At 40.3% G+C, this 20,456-nt stretch overlaps 1 long non-coding RNA gene across 2 annotated transcripts in view; it reads right to left on the minus strand.

Annotated features, from left to right (window-relative positions):
- LOC110143954 (uncharacterized) overlaps positions 1–20,456 on the minus strand; it is a 178,926-nt gene extending 158,470 nt beyond the window's left edge. For both annotated transcript variants that reach the window (XR_011486896.1, XR_011486897.1), the window contains exons 1-2: positions 19,217–20,456; positions 17,616–17,814 (exon numbers count right to left, since the gene is read on the minus strand). This is a non-coding gene — a long non-coding RNA (uncharacterized lncRNA). The remainder of the gene's footprint in view (positions 1–17,615; positions 17,815–19,216) is intronic.

A 20,456-nucleotide genomic window follows, 5' to 3' on the forward strand; every position in this document is an offset into this window, starting at 1 on the left:
GTCACTGCTTCCACATTTTCCCCTTCTATTTGCCATGAAGTGATGGCACCAGGTGTCATGATCTTCATTTTTAATACTCAGTTTTAAGCTGGCTTTGTCACTCTCCTCCTTTAACCTTATCAAGAGGCTCTTTAACTCCCCTTTGCTTTCTGCTATTAGAGTGGTATCATCCACATATCTGGGGTTGTTGATATTTCTCTCAGCAATCTTGATTCCAGCTTGCCACTCATCGAGCCCAGCATTTTGCATGATGTGCTCTGCACATAAGTTAAATAAACAGGGTGACAATAACCAGCCTTGCCATACTCCTTTCTCAATCCTGAACCAGTCATTTTGTTCCATACAAGGTTCTAACTGTTGCTTCTTGACCTGCATATAGGTTTCTCAGGAGACAGATAAGATGATCTGGTATTCCCATCTCTTTCAGTTTTCCAGTTTGTTATGACCCACACAGTTAAAGACTTTAGTGTAGTCAATGTAACAGAGGTAGATGCATTTGTTGTTGTTGTTGTTGTTTTGGGAATTCCCTTGCTTTCTCTAGGATCCAGCGAATGTTGGCAATTTGATTTCTGGCTCTTCTGCCTCTTCTAAACCCAGCTTGGACATCTGAAAGTTCTCAGTCCACGTAATGCTGAAACTTAGCTTGAAGGATTTTGAGCCTTACCTTACTAGCACGGGAGATGAGTGCAATTGTCTAGTGGTTTGAACATTCTTGAGTAATGCCCTTCTTAGGAATTGGGATGAGGATTGAACTTTTCCAGTCCTGTGGCCACTGCTGGGTTTTCCAAATTTGCTGACACACTGAGTGCAGCACTTAAATAGCAATAGCATCATCTTTTAGGATTTTAAACAGCCCTGCTGGAATTCTATCACCTCCGCTAGCTTCATTGACATCAATTCTTCCTAAGACCCACTTGACTTCACACTCCAGACTGTCTGGCTCTGGGTGAGTGATCACACCATTGTGGTTGTCCAGGTCGTTAGGATCTTTTTTGTACAGTTCTTCTGTGTATTCTTGCCATCTCTTCATGATCTCTTCTGCTTCTATCAGGTCTTTACTGTTTCTGGCCTTTATTGTGCCCATCTTTGGATGAAATGTTCCTTTGATATTCCAATTTTCTTAAAGAGATCTCTTGTCTTTCCCCTTCTGTTGTTTTCCTCTATTTCTTTGCACTGTTCATTGAATAAGGCCTTCTTGTCTCTCCTTGCTATTCTCCAGGACTCTGCATTTAGTTGGGTGTACCTTTCCCTTTCTCCCTTGCTTTTTGCTTCTCTTCTTTCCTCAGCTATTCGTAAAGCCGCCTCAGACAACCGCTTTGGCTTCTTGCATTTCTTTTTCTTTGGGATGATTTTGTCTACTGCCTCCTGTACAATATTACGAAACTCTGTCCATATTTCTTCAGGCATTCTGTTTAGTAGATGTAATCCCTTGAAGCTATTTATCACCACCACTGTATATTCATAGAGGATTTGATTTAAATTGTACCTGACTTCCCTAGTAGTTTTCACCACTTTCTTTAGTTTAAGCCTGAATTTTGTTATAAGGGGTTGATGACCTGAACCACAGTCAGCTCCAGGTCTTGTTTTTGCTGACTATATACAGCTTCTCCATCTTTGGCTACAAAAAAATGTAATCAATCTGATTTCTGTATTGACCATTTGGTGATGTCCATGTGTAAAGTCATCTCTTGTGTTGTTGTTCAATTCAGTTCAGTCACTCAGTCGTGTCCGACTCTTTGAAACCCATGGACTGTAGCACGCCAGGCTTCCCTGTCCATCACCAACTCCCAGAGCTTGCCCAAACTCATGTCCATTGAGTCAGCGATGCCATCCACCCATCTCATCCTCCATCATCCCCTTCTCCTCCTGCCTTCAATCTTTCCCAGCATCAGGGTCTTTTCCATTTAGTCAGTTCTTTGAATCAGGAGGCCAAAGTATTGGAGTGTCAGCTTCAACATCAGTCCTTCCAATGAATATTCAGGACTGATTTCCTTTAGGATGAATGGTTGGATCTCCTTGCAGTCCAGAGGACTCTCAAGAGTCTTCTCCAACATCACAGTTCAAAAGTATCAATTCTTCAGCACTCAGCTTTCTTTATAGTCCAACTCTCACATCTATACATGACTACTGGAAAAAACATAGCTTTGACTAGATGGACCTTTGTCAGCTAAGTAATATCTCTGCTTTTTAATATGCTGTCTAGGTTGGTCATAGCTTTTCTTCCAAGGAGCAAGCATCTTTTAATTTAATTTAATGTGCTGTGGTACCTATCCTCAAAACATACTCTGAAACAAAAACCTCCTTCCTATATGACCTGGCATGCCTTGTGCTCCACTCACTTCTTTGACCACAAAGAGTCTGCAATCTTGTATGTGGTCAAAATGAGCAATGATACTAAAAGCATAATGGATTACAGAGGTTGCATTTTAAAAGTTTACAAAAACAGAAGATAAGAAGTGAGTCCTGGAGACTGAAGCAATGAAAGATTATTCATTGATTATTTCTAAACTGGCTTTCATGATTTTCTGAATTTGGGCAAGTTGATATGTTTAACTGAGATGCTTCTTGTTGGAAAGTTTATTAATTCTGACCCCATTTGACATCCTCAAAAAATAGACACTCCTGCATAAGAATGGGGTGCTTTTCTGACAGAAAGCTATTCATTCAAAACATTTAAAAATCAAAGCACACAGACACATATTGCTACTTTTTTGAGGCATTCAGGGTTTTAAGGCATAATTTACATACAATTAAATTCATCCTTTTTAGTTACAGAGTTCTATGAATTTGGACAAATGCATTCCTGTTGCGCTATCACTACCCCAAACAAGATACAAAACAGTCTCATCACTTCAAGCAATTCTCTTGTGTCCCTTGATAACCAGTCCCTGTCCCCAGTCCCAGCACCTGTAACCATAGATCTGTTTTCTGAACTTTGTTTCCCAAAATGCCATGACAGGGGAATCACACAGTAAGTAACCTTTGAAATCTGACTCACTTTAACTGGCATAATGCATTTGAGATCCATCCAAGCTGTTGCATCTATCAGGAATCTGTTCCTCTTTATTATTGAGTACTACTACATTGGTGTATGTATTATAGTTTGTTTATCCATTCTCCAGAGAAAGGACATTTGGGTGTTCCTGTTTTGGCAACTACGAATAAAGCCACTGTAAACATTTTTTTACATGTTTTTGTCTGCATAAGTTTTTGTTTCTCTAGTACAAATACCTAGGAGGACAAGTGCGGGTTGAGTGTATGTTTAACGTATAAGAAACTGTCAAAGCGTTTTCCACAGTGACTGTTTCATTTTGCATTCCCTGCAGCAGTGTAGTCACCTTCATTCATAAATAAGTTGAATGTCATTTTATATAGGTTTAGCTATATCATCATATCTCCATTAAGTCTTAGGGGACTTTGTGTCCTTGGTAAGAGCACAGTAACCTACAGATATCACTCAATCATTTTGTGACATGAGACTCAAGAGCCCGAGCTCAAGTGTGATTTTTGAAAAAGACACAAATGTAGAACTGTGATATTTGAAAGGAAACTAAAGTTCACTGCTTCAATATTTTTGAGTAGAGCTGGTTTTTTTCTTTTTTCTTTTTTTTTTTTAGCTTTTTTGAGGTATGACTGGCAAATAAAAATTGTATGTACAATTTTGTGCAATATGATTATTATACATATACACATATACACATTGTGAACTGTTTACCACAGTCAAGCTAATTAACATATCCATCATCTCACATAGTTTTCTTTGTATGTGTGTGTGCAGGGAGGGGAGTAACAATTAAGATTTACACTCTTAGCAACTTCCAAGTATACAATACAACACTGTTAACTATAGTCACCAAGCTATACAGTAGATTACCAGCACTTACCCATTCTGCATATATGAAACTTTAACCAACATTTCTCCATTCCCCATACTTCCAGTCCCCTGGTAACTATGTTCTCTCTCTCTCTAAGAGTTTGATTTTTCTAGATTGCACACGAGTGATATCATGCAGTATTTGTCTTTCTGTGTCTGAATTATCTCACTTAGCATAACACCCTTGAGGTTCATCCATGTTGTGACAATGGCAGGATTTTCTTTATTGCTCATTGCAGCATTAGTCACAATAGCCAAGGTATGGAGACAACCTAAGTGTCCATCACCAACTGAATAGAGAGAGAAAATGTGAGATTATACATATATAAACACACAGTGGAATATTATCCAGCTTTAAAAAAAGAAAGTAATCTTGCCATTTGAGTAGGGCTGTTTTGACTCAATCATAATAGACTATCTCTCTTTCAGACCCTGTTCAATAGACCCCACATTTACTGCCCATGTGAAATTGCACATGTTCTTTAGCTGCTTTAAGCTCGCTTCTTCATCTCTAAAGGGTTTTTGTGAGAATCAAGAGAAAAATATATGGGAAAGAACTCTGGAATCAAAAACTAGTTAAATACTAAGCATTAATAAAAAATTAAAAAAACAGATATTGCTAGTGTTTTGCTTTCTATGGGCAATCTTACCAAACCCAGGTAGGCTTAAAACCTAAAGCATGGACCATATGATTATTAAATGTTAGCCCAGATAACATGACTTTCAAAAGACAGAACTAAAAGAACCTTCAAGATCTTCCACCAAGTCCTAGCCCTTAATGATAGTGAAGAAATGGAGGCCCGAAAAAGTTGAGATCACACAAAGTTACTAGTTGCAAAGCTAGTTAGAGAATTGAGAAACTTCTGACCCAATGTCCAATTCTCTCATTATTCTGCCCAACCGTCTTCTCAAGACTGGTTTGAACAGCTATTAGACATAACCAAGTTTTAGGTTGTGTCCTAAAAGGTGATGCTCTGAAAGTGCTGCACTCAGTCAGTTCAGTTTGGTCTCTCAGACGTGTCCGACTCTTTGAGACCCCATGGACTGCAGCACACCAGGCCTCCCTGTCCATCACCAACTCCCAGAGTTTACTTAAACTCATGTCCATTGAGTCGGTGATGCCATCCAACCATCTCATCCTCTGTCATCCCCTTCTCCTCCTGCCTTCAATCTTTCCCAGCATCAGGGTCTTTTCAAATGAGTCAGTTCTTTGCATCAGGTGGCCAAAGTATTGGAGTTTCAGCTTCAGCATAAATCCTTCCAATGAATATTCAGGACTGATTTCCTTTAGGACAGTCTGGTTGGATCTCCTTGCTGTCCAAAAGACTCTCAAGAATCTTCTTCAATACCACAGGTCAAAAGCATCAATTCTTCAGCGCTCAGCTTTCTTTATAGTCCAACTCTCACATCCATACATGACCACTGGAAAAATCATAGCTTTGACTAGATGGACCTTTGTTGGCAAAGTAATGCCTCTGCTTAATAAGCTATCTAGTCTGGTCATAACTTTTCTTCCAAGGAGCAAGCATCTTTTAATTTCATGGCTGCAATCACCATCTGTGGTGATTTGTGAGCCCCAAAAAATAAAGTCTGTCACTGTTTCCACTGTTTCCCCATCTATTTGCCATGAAGTTGTGGGACTGGATGACATGATCTTAATTTTCTGAATGTTAAGTTTTAAGCCAACTTTTTCACTCTCCTCTTTCACTTTCATCAAGAGGCTCTTTAGTTCTTCTTCACTTTCTGCCATAAGGGTGGTGTCATCTGCATATCTGAGATTATTGATATGAGTTGTTGATCATTGAGTTGTTCCATGTCCAGTTCTAACTGTTGCTTCTTGACCTGCATACAGATTTCCCAGGAAGCAGGTCAGGTGGTCTGGTATTCCAAAATTTGGAAAACTCAGCAGTGGCCACAGGACTGGAAAAGGTCAGTTTTCAGACCAATCCCAAAGAAAGGCAATGCCAAAGAATGCTCAAACTACCACACAATTGCACTCATCTCACTCACTAGCAAAGTAATGCTCAAAATTCTCCAAGCCAGGTTTCAATAGTACATGAACCATGAACTTCCAGATGTTCATGCTGGATTTAGAAAAGGCAGAGGAACTAGAGATCAAATTGCCAACATCTGTTAGACCATTGAAAATGCAAGAGAGTTCCAGAAAAAACATCTACTTCTGCTTTATTGACTATGCCAAAGCCTTTGACTGTGCAGATCACAACAAACTGGAAAATTCTTCAAGAGATGAGAATACCATACCACCTTACCTGCCTCCTAAGAAATCTGTATGCAGGTCAAGAAGCAACAGTTAGAACTGGACATGGAACAATAGACTGATTCCAAATAAGGAATGGAGTACATCAAGGCTGTATATTGTCACCCTGCTTATTTAATTTATATGAAGAGTACATCATGAGAAATGCTGGGTTGAATGAAGCACAAGCTGGAATCAAGATTGCTGGGAGAACTATCAATAACCTCAGATATGCAGATGACACCACCCTTATGGCAGAAAGTAAAGAAGAACTAAAGAGCCTCTTGATGAAAGTGAAAGAGGAGAGTGAAAAAGTTGGCTTAAAACTCAACATTCAGAACACTAAGATGTCATCCAGTCCCATCACTTCATGGTAAATAGATGGGGAAATAATGGAGACAGTGAGAGACTTCATTTTTGGGGGCTCCAAAATCACTACAGATGGTGATGGCATCCATGAAATTAAAAGATGCTTGCTCCTTGAAAGAAAAGTTATGACCAAAGTAGACAGCACATTAAAAAGCAGAAATATTACTTTGCCAACAAAGGTCCATCTAGTCAAGGCTATGATTTTTCCTGTAGTCATATATGGATGTGAGAGTTGGACTATGAAGAAAGCTGAGCACTGAAGAATTGATGCTTTCGATCTGTGGTATTGGAGAAGACACTTGAGAGTCCCTTGCACTGCAAGGAGATCCAACCAGTCCATCCTAAAGGAAATCAGTCCTGAATATTCATTGAAAGGACTGATGCTGAAGCTGAAACTCCAATACTTTGGCTACCTGATGCAAAGAACTGACTCATTTGAAAAGACCCTGATGCTGGGAAAGATTGAAGGCAGGAGGAGAAGGGGATGACAGAGGATGAGATGGTTGAATGGCATCAGAGGCTCAATGGACAATGAGTTTGACTAAGTTCCAGGAGTTGGTGATGGACAGGGAAGCCTGATGTGCTGCAGTCCATGGGGTTGCAAAGAGCTGGACACAACTGAGTGACTGAACTGACCTGAACTGAAATTTTAGGCTAATCCCCACCACAATGGAATAACCACCCAGCTTATACTAACACCAAGCTGCTCCCTATCACATGCCCTTGTCTTACTCTCACCTGGTACTAATTCCCACCTTCACCCATTTGTGTACTGTCTCTCTGCCCCAGTGGAGGTTAAATTCTGCCGGGGTAGGGACCTCTATTAACTAGGTTATCTGACACACAGTAAATCCTAAATAAAATTTTATTGAATGATGTTTAGAAAAACAGACATTAGTCAAATCATTCATGCTCACAATAGTTTTGACTAAACGACAGGTTTCTTCTCTGACAACTTTTTAAGTCGTTTGTCTGGGTGACTTGAAGGCATCACAAGCCCAACGGGAGAAAGATAATTGCTCAGGGAACCAGACTCAAGGGGCCTAAATCCCATTCCATCCCGTCATTGCCCAGTCCTGCTCCGTCTTGCTCCTGTAAGGGACACATTGTCTAAACAGCATCAAGTGTTAACTTGTTAAATCAGTTACACCCAAAAGGGTTGAGATTATTTAACAATGCAACAAGATGAGGTAATATCAAGAATTCTGAGGAGAGGCAGTGTTTTTAAGGACTCCAGTTCCATGCCAGGGAGCTATTGTTTATGAAAAGATTTTTGGAAAATGAAGAATTAACTCAGTAACTAATCTCTTTCATGAGAATTCATTGTGCTTAGTTCTCACATTTGAAATTCTGAATTTTATATCCATTCCACAGTCATCTTATTAGTCTAACTTTTTAGAAGAAATGTGTAAGCAAATGCTTCTAAATTTAATTAGAATTTTAACCACTGTAACTCATACATGTGGAGGAAAAAACCACATAATTGCCAACCTTATTTGTTCTGAACAAAAATTGGCTCCATTTGCAACCACTGGGAATTTTTAGGAATATTGTCTCTGGAGGTCAGGGATTCTGTGAGTTTTGCTCACTGGTCTATTTCTAGAACCTGGGATAGTATGAGGCTCATAGAAGAAATCTAATAACTATTTACTGAGTGCATGAAAAACTGTGGTGTTATTTACCCAAGTCAAAACCCTCCCATGGATTTTTCAAGGAGAGATAAGCCTGGGCCTCTAGCTCCCAGCACCATTCCAGAAGAGACCTATGTGGTCTTTACATCCATGTTCTCAGGCACATTTCATATAAATCCCATGAATTCGACTGGGTTTCCTACTCAAGCTACCTTATGGTACTTTTCTGAGAGCCTCACTACATACAAACTCTGGAAAAAAAATGAGGTCCCAGGAATCAGTACAGAAACAAAGGGAAACCTTACAAGGAAGGCAGTGGAGTGACTCAGTGAGGATCATCGGATTAAAACTTGGAACAAAGTTCTGTTTACTCCCACATCACTTAACTAGTATATAAATGCCACCAAGTCACATCATCATTCTAGACCTCATCCAAAAACTGAGGAGGTTCTTTAGAACATGGGTTTTCTCATCTAAAAATCACTCTATGGACCAAGTAAGTTTTTACACAGAGTGCACTTAAAGGTGAACCCATCTCTTACTTTCACCACTCCTCCGGATGCCCACAAGAAAAGCCTGAGGTTGCTGTATCACCTGCCTCTGGCCAGGGGCAGAATCATACCTGCCCCATATAGGGGTACAAAAGGTGATTTGTTTATTATCATTGCTGCATCTCTTAGAGATAAGGTTGATTTATTCCAACCTCACTAGATAATAAAAACCTGTGCATGTGTGCTGGGAGCTCCATGGTGGAAGTTTCAAGGAAACTGCTGGATTTTGTGGACAGTGAACAACAAAGCACCTTTCTCTTTTTTCTATGGAAATGAAAGTAATTTTCAAAAATCTTCCCCTAGATGGGAATGCCACCTGATCTCATAAAGCCCCTGTAGGATCTATCTCATCTTCAAAGATGTCCCCCAGTGAACCACACATCCCAGTATTTATGCCATGTAGTCCCCTCCCTTACCAAATCTAAGCCAGACCTGTACAACTAACAGGATGCAGCAGAAGTAATACTGTATAACATATAAAGCTAAGTCATAAGAAGTCTTGTGGTTCCCACCTTAGACTCCTGGAAAGCTAGTTCCTGGAATGCTCTCTTTCAGATCCCAGCCACCATGCTGTAAGAAGCCCAAGCTCTATGAAAAGGCCACGTCTCCGCACACCACAGTCACAACTGAGCTCCCAGCTAGCAGCTGGCATCCACCCCTAGCTTACAAGGTAGCCATTGTGGATGTCCTGCCCAGTAGAGTCTTTGGATTGCTCTAGTCCCAGTCACAATCTGACTGCAACTACATAACACTCCTCAAAAGAGAACTTCCTGGTTGAACCTAGTAAATCCACCAGGCCAAGAGAAATAATAAGGTATTTAAGGGACCAGATTTGATAGACAGAGTACCTGATGAACTATGGGTGGAGGTACGTGACACTGTACAGGAGACAGGAATCAAGACCAGCCTCAAGAAAAAGAAATGCAAAAAAGCAAAATGGCTGTCTGAGGAGGCCTTACAAATAGCTGTGAAAAGAAGGGAAGCGAAAAGCAAAGGGGAAAAGGAAAGATATATCCATTTGAATGCAGAGTTCCAAAGAATAGCAAGGGGAGATCGGAAAGCCTTTCTCAGAGATCAATGCAAAGAAATAGAGGAAAACAAAAGAATGGGAAAGACTAGAGATCTCTTCAAGAAAATTAGAGATACCAAGAGAACATTTCATGCAAAGATGGGCTCAATAAAGGACAGAAATTGTATGGACCTAACAGAAGCAGAAGATATTAAGAAGAGGTGGCAAGAATACACAGAAGAACTGTACAAAAAAGATCTTCACGACCCAGACAATCATGATGGTGTGATCACTCACCTAGAGCCAGACATCCTGGAATGTGAAGTCAAGAGGGCCTTAGGAAGCATCACTAAAAACAAAGCTAGTGGAGGTGATGGAATTCCAGTTGAGCTCTTTCAAATCCTGAAAGATGATGCTGTGAAAGTGCTGCACTCAATATGCCAGCAAATTTGGAAAACTCAGCAGTGGCCACAGGACTGGAAAAGGTCAGTTTTCATTCCAATCCCAAAGAAAGGCAATGCCAAAGAATGCTCAAACTACTGCACAATTGCACTCATCTCATATGCTAGTAAAGTAATCCTTAAAATTCCCAAGCCAGGCTTCAGCAATATGTGAACTTTCAAAAGCTCAAGCTGGTTTTAGAAAAGGCAGAGGAACTAGAGATCAAATTGCCAACATCCGATGGATCATCTAAAAAGCTAGGGAGTTCCAGAAAAACATCTATTTCTGTTTTATTGACTATGCTAAAGCCTTTGACTATGTGGATCACAACAAACTGTGGAAAATTCTGAAAGAGATGGGAATACCAGACCATCTGACCTGCCTCCTGAGAAACCTGTATGCAGGTCAAGAAGTAACAGTTAGAACTGGACATGGAACAACAGACTGGTTCCAAATAGGAAAAAAGAGTATGTCAAGGCTGTACACTGTCACCCTGCTTATTTAACTTATATGCAGAGTACATCATGAGAAACACTGGGCTGGAGGAAACACAAGCTGGCATCAAGATTGCCAGGCGAAATATCAATAACCTTAGATATGCAGATGACACCACCCTTATGGCAGAAAGTGAAGAACTAAAGAGCCTCTTGATGAAAGTGAAAGAGGAGAGTGAACAAATTGGCTTAAAGCTCAACATTCAGAAAACTAAGATCATGTCATCCAGTCCCATCACTTCATGGCAGATAGATGTGGAAACAATGGCTGACTTTATTTTTCTGGGCTCCAAAATCACTGCAGATGGTGATTGCAGCCATGAAATTAAAAGATGCTTTCTCTTTGGAAGGAAAGTTATGACCAACCTCGACAGCATATTAAAAAGCAGAGACATTACTTTGTCAACAAAGGTCCGACTAGTCAAGGCTATGATGTTTCCAGTGGTCATGTATGGATGTGGAGTTGGACTATAAAGAAAGCTGAGCATCGAAGAATTGATGCTTTTGAACCGTGGTATTGGAGAAGACTCTTGAGAGTCCCTTGGACTGCAAGGAGATCCAACCAGCCCATCCTAAAGGAGATCAGTTTTGGGTGTTCATTGGAAGTACTGATGTTGAAGCTGAAACTCCAATACTTTGGCCACCTGATGCAAAGAGCTGACTCATTTGAAAAAACCCTGATGCTGGGAAAGATTGAAGGCAGGAGGAGAAGGAGACGACAGAGGATGAGATGGTTGGATGGCATCACCAACTCGATGGACATGGGTTTGGGTAGACTCTGGGAGTTGGTGATGGACAGGGAGGCCTGGTGTGCTGCGGTTCACGGGGTCACAGAGTCAGACATGACTGAGCGACTGAACTGAACAGAAGTCACAAAGTTTTGTAACAACAATAAGTAACTTGATGTCATGTGTAAGTACTCAGTCATATCTGATTCTTTGAGACCACATGGATTATAGCTCACCAGGCTCCTCTGCCCATGGAATTTTCCAAGCAAGAAATACTCAAGTGGGTTGCCATTTCCTTCTCCAGAAGTAACTGGAACACTGCCTCAAATTCCTTTACAGGTTTCTATGACCTGGAGCTGCTCTCATCAGTCATTTATGCTCATATATGCAAGACTCTGCCCCTTCCTAATAGAAGTTTACAAATAGCTGAGTTATTTTAAATACTTCCAAATTAAATTTTGAAGTTAGGATTTTCTTCTATTGAATTTGAAAAGATTTGCACTGAATGCAAAACAATGAGGTTGAGTTTTTTAAAATATAATACAAAACTAGTTTTATAAATTTGGCTCCAAATACATGTCTGCAATTATGGTCTATAGCTCTCACAATTACGTTCTTCAAAATTATCCTGATTTCAAATAAATTACGGGAATTGGGGGGAAGTTGAAATATTGTGTCAAATCTGCATCTTGCAATTTGCATCTCACACCAAAGACAAGCACAGAAACCTGAGGTCAAGTCACATATTCCTTCTCATGTTTCAAAAAACATAATCCCCATGACTCATTGTCTAGGGTACTAGCTTTGCTTTCTGTTTTGGATTTGGGATGCTGATTTATCTGGTCTAGTTGTGCCCTACTGAACCCAATCATGACAGAAATGAAAAACTTCAAACACACACTCATAGAAACACACACAAATACATAGAAAACAAATATCTTGGATCATGGAAGAATTTGATGTTGTCATTGTTTTGTAATTTATTTTCTTTAAATTTCTCTCCGTTCCTTTTGGAGTCATTGAATTCCACTTATGAGTCGTTTGTTAAATTATGGCTCCTGTATTCCAGGCACTGTGCTAAATGTTTTAGATACATTTACTCATTAACTGTGTGATACAAGGTTGTTTATTATTATTATTATAAATACAAGGTTTGTTATTTATTATCCCCACTTTACAGCTGAAAGAACCATGGCTCAGAAAAGTTAAGTGATTTGCTAAAGTTTCACAGATATTAAGTACTCTGAGCTATGAACCTAGGTCCACCTCTCAAGCAACAGAAACATAACTGGGAACACCTTCTGAATTCCCACACATCCAGAAATCACACCTCAATTATTGAATCATTAAGCAGGAACCATAGCTTGGCCAAAATAACTATGTATTCTTGTGGATCACCCTGAAGAGAGAATTTGAATCTGAGTTTGGGAAACTGGTGGCTCAGATGGTAAAAGCGCCTGCCTGCAATGCGGGAGGCCAGGGTTTGATCCCTGGGTCAGGAAGATCCGCTGGAGAAGGCAATGGCAACCCTCTCCAGTACTCTTACCTGGAAAATTCCACGGATGGGGTGTAACAAAGAGTTGGACACAACTGAGCGACTTCACTTTCACTTTCATGTGCATGGACATTGGGGATTATCCATTCAGAAGACTTTGGGTAGGGACACAAAAGGCAATCACAGGGACCCAGGAGATTCAATAATCAGGAACTCAGAGGCTGCTAGCATGAACTGAATAGCAACCAGGACATTTAGGAACCGTTCCTATGGATCAGTCCATATGCACTGGGGAGAGAATGGGATACACAACAGAAAAGAATGGGTTCTTGGAGGGGAGGGAATGGTATACATGTGTGCACACATTTGTGTGTGTGTGTGTGTGTGTGTGTGTGTGCATGTTGAAAGGGTAGGGGCTGCTTTTCCTCCATGAGTTTTTTCCAAACAACCTTTCCTCTCATTCCATCTGTGCCCCTTCAAACCAATTTTCTCTGCATTCTTTTATAGCCAAACCATCCTGGAGAAACTGAGACAGCCTCAGATGAGATTTCATGGAAGAATGTGCAGGGGTGGGGTGGGTTGCTATATTTGTTCTTTTTCTCTTATTCCTATCTCTAGTCATACTTGCAGCCCCTCTTTCCCTCTAGGACATTTGCCATTTAAAATATATTCAAAAATAAGTAAATACAGTATATTTATATTACAATAATCAATAGCTTCTCTATGGAAATGCAAAGGTATGACTCTGAGCCTCAGTTTCCCCATGAGTAAATCTCCATACTTCTCCTCCCAGATAAGTTGGCCTTTGTCAACACACACACACATACACACACAAACACACTACATTGTATTGTCAATTAACTGAAAAGAGACTTGAGTGGATGACTAGGGTTACCTGGAGACAAGACTGCAAAGAAGCCAAGTCAGGAGCAAATGTTATCAGGACAGCCTGGAAAGCACATGGGCCCTGAGGTCAGACCAGCCCACTGCAAACCCCACCCCTATGACTCACAAAGTGTGAGATCTTAGGCAAAATATTGAAATTCTCCAAGCCCTGGCTTCCCATCAGTAAAATGGAGATATTAATAGTACCTATCCTCAAAGTTGTTTTGAACATGAAATAAGTCAATACATGCCAAATACTTAACCCAATGACTGATACACAGCAAATGCTCAGTAAATATTAGCTGTTGTTATTTACTATATAGTACACAGAATAAAATTTATAATACCTATTAGTTATTGAATATTTTCTACATACAAGACTGTAGGCTATTTAAATACACTATCTCTCGCAATCTTCAGAGCAACCCTATAAGCCCTGTTCTAGAATATCCCCTTTTCCAAATGAGAAAACTGAGATGCAAATAAATTAAGTCATGTCTGCAAGGTCCCAGTGTTACTAAGAATCACAGCACAGTTGGTCCGACTTCAAGTCTGAGGTCCTAGCCAAGTCTCAAACAAAATTACCTTCCTAAAACCCAGAACAGAGTTTCTTTGAACATCTGTCAACACTTTCCATCAGCCTTTCAGGACCCCAATCCCCCTGAACTCCCCAAAACCTTTATGGCCCTTTAAAATACCAGGGGTATCCACTGTTGAAGTCAGAGAACTTCACATGGGGCAAAAACGAGCATGTGCAGAGGACTATTTCTTCTCTATGAGCTTTCACACCCACACTCTATATTTGGTGTGAGGATAAATTTATTTATTATAAATGCTTTTAAGATGTTCCAAGTCCTGACACACAGTGAACATGGCAGAGAGCAGGTGAGGCAGCGAGAGAGCACGATGTATACCTGCTCAGAGCTTAGAGTCAAACTATCCTGCTTTCAAGCCCTCTGTCTGTCCTTTATCAGCTTTGGGCAGCTCATTTCACCTCTGTGAGCCTGCTTCCTCATCTCTATAAGTAACAGGACACACCTCTCCCCAGAGGATGTTTCTGAAGGTTAAATGAGGTCATGCCTGTGAAGCACATGACACAGTGCAAGACAAATGGGAAGTCCTTGGTTAATACTCTTAATAATAATACTGTGATTGTTAAGTGTTCAAAAATGTTATTTGTAATTATTATTAATATTTAATTCTCAAAACAGTTATACCATAGAGACAAGGATACCAAGACTTGGAGAGCCTGGGTGCCATACTCAGGACCCCTTAGGGGCTTGCAGTGTTCTCACAACCTCCTACCAGCTGCTGAAATCAGCAGGGCAGTGAAGTACTCATGGGTGGGTAATGTGCTAATGGGTGGGCTCTGAGGAAGAAGTCCACTTTTTTTGAGAGAGTAGCAACACAAGCCGTTACCAGTTCTATAATCTACAGTTCCTCAACAGCAAAGTTAACCTCAGTCTTCAGGAATCATCCTGTATTGTTGGGTGCCCAGTAGAACTGAGAAATGTCATGGGTGGGCTTCCACCTTAGTTTTTACCTTGAGTCAGATACTAAAGTGATTAGGTCAGAAAAGTTCCCCCCAGAAGCTCCAGTTCTTTGAGTAGTGGTGACATTAAGCAAACCCTAGGTGTTGCAGACAGCTGGTTGAAATGCCTGCTCTGGGAGGGGTGGCCAGTCACAAAAGCCAGGGTCATAACAGCCTTGTTATTAGAATTGGGGTGACTAATTTCCAGGTAGAATCAGAGGCTCTTACAAATTGCTTTTGTAGAAATCATACCCTTAAATGTCCAATCTGCCCTGAATCACTCTACACTCAAAGCAGAAACAACTGGCATCAGAGAACTTGATAAATACATCACAGGAACACATGGGATTTGATCCGAGGAGACGGGCCTTCTCTTGCCTTGCAAAGTGGCATGCCAATGACATCATGTGAGGTGACATTTTTACCAGTGTCTAAGGGTAGTTTCAGAGAGCAACACAGACTCCAATGAGTTGGGTGACCTTGGAGAAAGCTCTTCCCTTTCTCCTTTGGTAAAATGAAGGGTTGAACTAGATGGTTTCTGAAGCCTGTGGACTGTAATATTACCACATGTTATGATATAAAATTCTCTGAGCATTGGTTCCTTTAAGAGGTAGTAAGAAGTAATAATTTAATATCTAACTGTTTCATACAACAACCCTATGAAGTCGGTACTATTAATATTCCCATATTACAGATGCAGAAATCGGGGCCCAGACTAGTTAAGTGTTTTACCCAAGACACTTGTGCAGAGCTGGGACTTTAACCCAGGCAGCTCAACCCACAGGCCTATGCTCTTAACCATTAATATTATTAATGAAAATACTAATGAACCAGTCATGCAAACTAAGGGTTCCAGATGCTTCTTTTCAGGATTTCTCCATTTCTATGCCATCAACAGTGCGTGTGTCAGCTCTCAGGCATCATCTGGCAGATGTACATACATATCACCTACCTAGGTACTGGCATGTCAACACCAGACAGGTCCTAACAGATCATCTGGGTTGGGTGTTCTTAACTCATTATCCTTGAGCAGCCATTAAAGAGCACATAAACTCTCTGAAGTTATATGCAAAATAAGGGTGTGTGTAATTGTGAAGACGGATGTCATAGATTTCTTCAGATTTCCAAGGTCTGAAAACTTTTAGAGATCGACGCATGTTTTGACAGTTGATACAGCTGAGACCACCAGATGAAAATGGACCTGACCAGGTACACACGGCAAGGAGGGACAGAGCTGGGTTCAGACCCCAAATCACCTGACCCAGAGCCTGGGCTCTTTGACTACATCATGCCCATTCAACTCGATTCTTTTCAACATGTATCAAGGGCCTGCCAGGGTCAAGACACCTTAATGGGGATTACACACACAGCTCACAAACTGGTAGTTTTAGAAAATTGTCATGCTTCATGCTTAATGCAAAATAGCATTTCGTTGTTTCTCTAAAGTTCTTATCATTGATAATTACCACTGATCTGCCTGTCTGCTATTCATGAAAACTTAGCCCATGGTATTTCATTCATATCTGGTCCAGTCTGCCTTTACTAGTTTCACTCTTGACCTCTATAGATGCCTAAGAAATCAGTTCAAAAGAAAACTGAAATGGCTAAACTACACAAAGCAAAATATATTAACGACTAAACATTGAATCACATTGTCCTGACAAAGTTCATATCAACCAAATGTGTTTCAGGAAAACTGGACTTAGTTGAAGTAAAGCCACAGTAGAAAATTCACTCCGGAAGAAGCTAAAATTTGATACAATTACATTTGATACAGATAAATCACAACTAATAATTAGATCTTCCTTGTAAAAATTCACATAAAGGAGTGAATTCCTGTAAAATTGATTTTGATAAAATAAGAAATGACAAAAAATAGAAATCATTTCACTGCACTATACTGAATATTGATTTTGAAATTAAAATGCCTTAATGAGACTAATTAAGAAAAATACGTTCTTGACAAAAATTCAACCATGTTGGTGCTAGTTATAAACATGGAGTTAAAGCATCCTCGGTGCTAAAGGACAGAGGTCTAAAGTCTGCAATGTTAAACACATGTCAAAAGGAAAGTGCTAATGTAGGGAGATCAAAACTTCCTGTAGTCTTTTGTGAGGATTTGCAATCATTTGCAGGCAATGCTCTGATGTGGCAAACAAACTGACATGGCCACTGACTTTGCAAAGCTCACTTGAAAAGCCAAACAACTAGCACAGACTATATTATTTAGGCATGCTTTAATCCTACAAGTTCCATGAAGACACAAAACATCAAGGAGTAGATGTTATCTTTATGGGTGGAGTGAGTGAAGAATTTCTCAAACCTGCAAGGGGGTTCCAGGAGAACTTACTTTTCTTCCTGAACAAGAGAGGTCTCTTTCCTCTTTGTCTTCCTTTTCTGGTGGTCCCAGGAGTTACTTGCACCAGGTCATCTCCAGTGCTAGGCTCTGGCTTATCCACCAAACCTCTGAGCTTCATGCCTGTGCAATCTCTTATCTTCTTTAACAAGGCTGGAGTCAGGGGTATGCCAGAGCTGGCTCAAACCCACTCCTGAAAGCCAAGTATTAAATTTTAAGAATTTGATGAGCTGGGTGTTAAATACAGCCATTATTAAAAGTGAAATTATATAAAGAATGCAAACTTATGATCAAATATACCACCTTAAAAAGAGGTAATAAATATTCAAAACATCACTTCCTGATTAGTTTAGTAGAATCTTCTTCTAAGGTCATTCTATCACATCTATCACATCTGTATGGTAGTCACTATATGGTGGTATGCATATCTTTCCCAGCCCTATATTCAGTAACATCACACTAGTAGATAGAAATTAGCCACAGTAGGAGTAGTTATACCACAGAAAATTGCAAATGCTACAAATACAGACTTAATTATGGTTCTGTTGATTATAGATTGAAGAAAGTGAAACTAATAATGTAGATTATACTTAAAGCTGGTAAGTCTATAGCTGTTTCACAGTGATAAGCACAAAAAACAGGCAATATTCTTTCAAACTCAGCAAAAAAGTCACTCACACTATTGACAAATGAGTGGTTTCCAAGCTCTTTGTTGTTTCACTTTTGTCTTACTTGTTAATGAAAATATCAATGAACATTCATGTCAAAACTGTTCTTGTTATCCAACTGCAACCATGATTGACTCTATATACAAGAGTTCTGAATAAATCAAGGAATGCATTGTCTGAAAATCAATATGGAATTTACCTTAGCATTTACATTTTATTATTTGTAAATTGAGTGTTGTACATCCTTCATAAAAGTAAAACATATCATAACCTTGAGTATGCATTCACACACACATTTCCAGAGTTGTCACTTACCTCTGACGTCCCTCAGAAGCCTCCCATCTCTTACCATGAGACCACCAGGACCTGCTGCAGCTACCAGGCCACTAGGCCAACTGAGGTCATGATGGGCCCAGGGAAGTACTGGAAGCTTCAGACTAGAGGAAAGGAAGGCCAGTGTTTACAGTGACGGCTGGCTGCAGAATGGCCTTTGTCTGCTCTGGGCCTTTATTTATTTTCACACCAGTCTAAGGCCTTTGACCCCAGTTTGAAGTCAAAGGACAGGAAGAAAGATTCTTTACTTTCATGATGATTGGCAACATAGTTTGGCTGGCAGAGAACGCCGGGGCACTGGGAAGCCCTGGCCCAGGACATCTCAGGGCCCTGGAAAGACAGCTCGCGCAAGAATTGGAAAGAGAACTACCCCACTTCTTCCTTTAGGCAATACACTGTTTGGAGTCTCTGTAGGAAGACCACACTCAATCGCATTCCACTCTATTTCTCATTTGCTGGTGTCCTTTTGGGGAGAGGGGGACCATACTTAGTTATTTATTTATTTTACCCATGTGTAACTTATATCCTAAATAATGCCTACCATGCAATCACATATTCATTCAATCATTTATCCAATAAATCAATATTGAGTACCTTTCATGAGTCAGGCACTGTTCTCGTGCTGTAGGTACAAGGGTGACTCAAGCAATCTCTGACACCATAGCACATAATGGCAAGTGGACAATATGGACATTAAACTGGTTTCACATCCAGTTGGATGCAAACTCTAAGCGCTTGCTCCACATGTTCCAAACTGAAATTCATTATTTTCTTCACATAAATACTCTTCTCAAATGCCTGTCAATAGAACCACAGCAATCATAGCCACTACTTATATGACATGTGCCAGGCACTAATCTAAAGACTTTACATACATTAACTCACTTATTCCTCAGAAAAATCCCACAAAGAATTATTAATACTATTATCACCCTCATTTTACCAAGAGCTTAAAAGCTTCTCTGATAAGCAGTGAAATTGTTCAATGGTATCACCATTCACCTTGGGCAGGATGTTCAGGTAAACAAGATAAATCCAGCTGAAATTCCATGAAATTTAGCAAATGTCGAGCTTCAGTTTTTATGTAATACCTGCAGTCTGGATGAGGCTCAGATGGTATCCTGACTCTGCCACTTTCCACCTGAAGGACTTTGGGCAAGAGTTAATTTCTTACTTAATCTCTCTGAACTTGTTTCCTCATGTGTTCTATATGAACAATTATACTATGCAGTTACTTCCTGGGTAGGGTGAGACCATTAAGAGGAGTCAGTGATATAATGGGGCCGCACATCTGGGACCTTGGCCCACCCAAGAGTCCATAGACTCCTTGAGGTCATGGACCTTGATTACCTTGCTCACTGGAATGTGAGCCTAGCACATAAGAGATGTTGAATATTGGTTGGTTGAGTGATTGGTTGGTTGGTTGGATGGATAGATGGATGGTTCTGTTTCCATTGTCCCACAGGAGCTAGCCCCAATTCAGACTCTCCTTCTGCGAGTTTCTCATACATGAATCCATTCTCCCCCAAGAAGACCAACAGATACTCAAAGGCAGGTCTTTTGTCCTACATCTCACCACAGCCACAATTTATGATTCACCCAGGAAGGAACCTTGGAAGTCTGAAACAACACTGCCCACTCAGGCTTCAAGACATCCTAAAATTTCACCTGTTCCCTGCTGCCCTTACTTCCAAAGAACTTTCAGAACTAAAGGGATTTCCTGTAATGCTTGGTAAATTAATGCTTATATAAACTGAGTTTCCTGGTCATTCACTTCCTTAGGACAAAGGGGAACCATCAAGTGTTCACAAGGGAAATCATTCTCTTTAGGACC

The sequence above is a fragment of the Odocoileus virginianus genome, chromosome 3, assembly GCF_023699985.2.
Source record: "Odocoileus virginianus isolate 20LAN1187 ecotype Illinois chromosome 3, Ovbor_1.2, whole genome shotgun sequence".
NCBI lineage: Eukaryota > Metazoa > Chordata > Mammalia > Artiodactyla > Cervidae > Odocoileus > Odocoileus virginianus.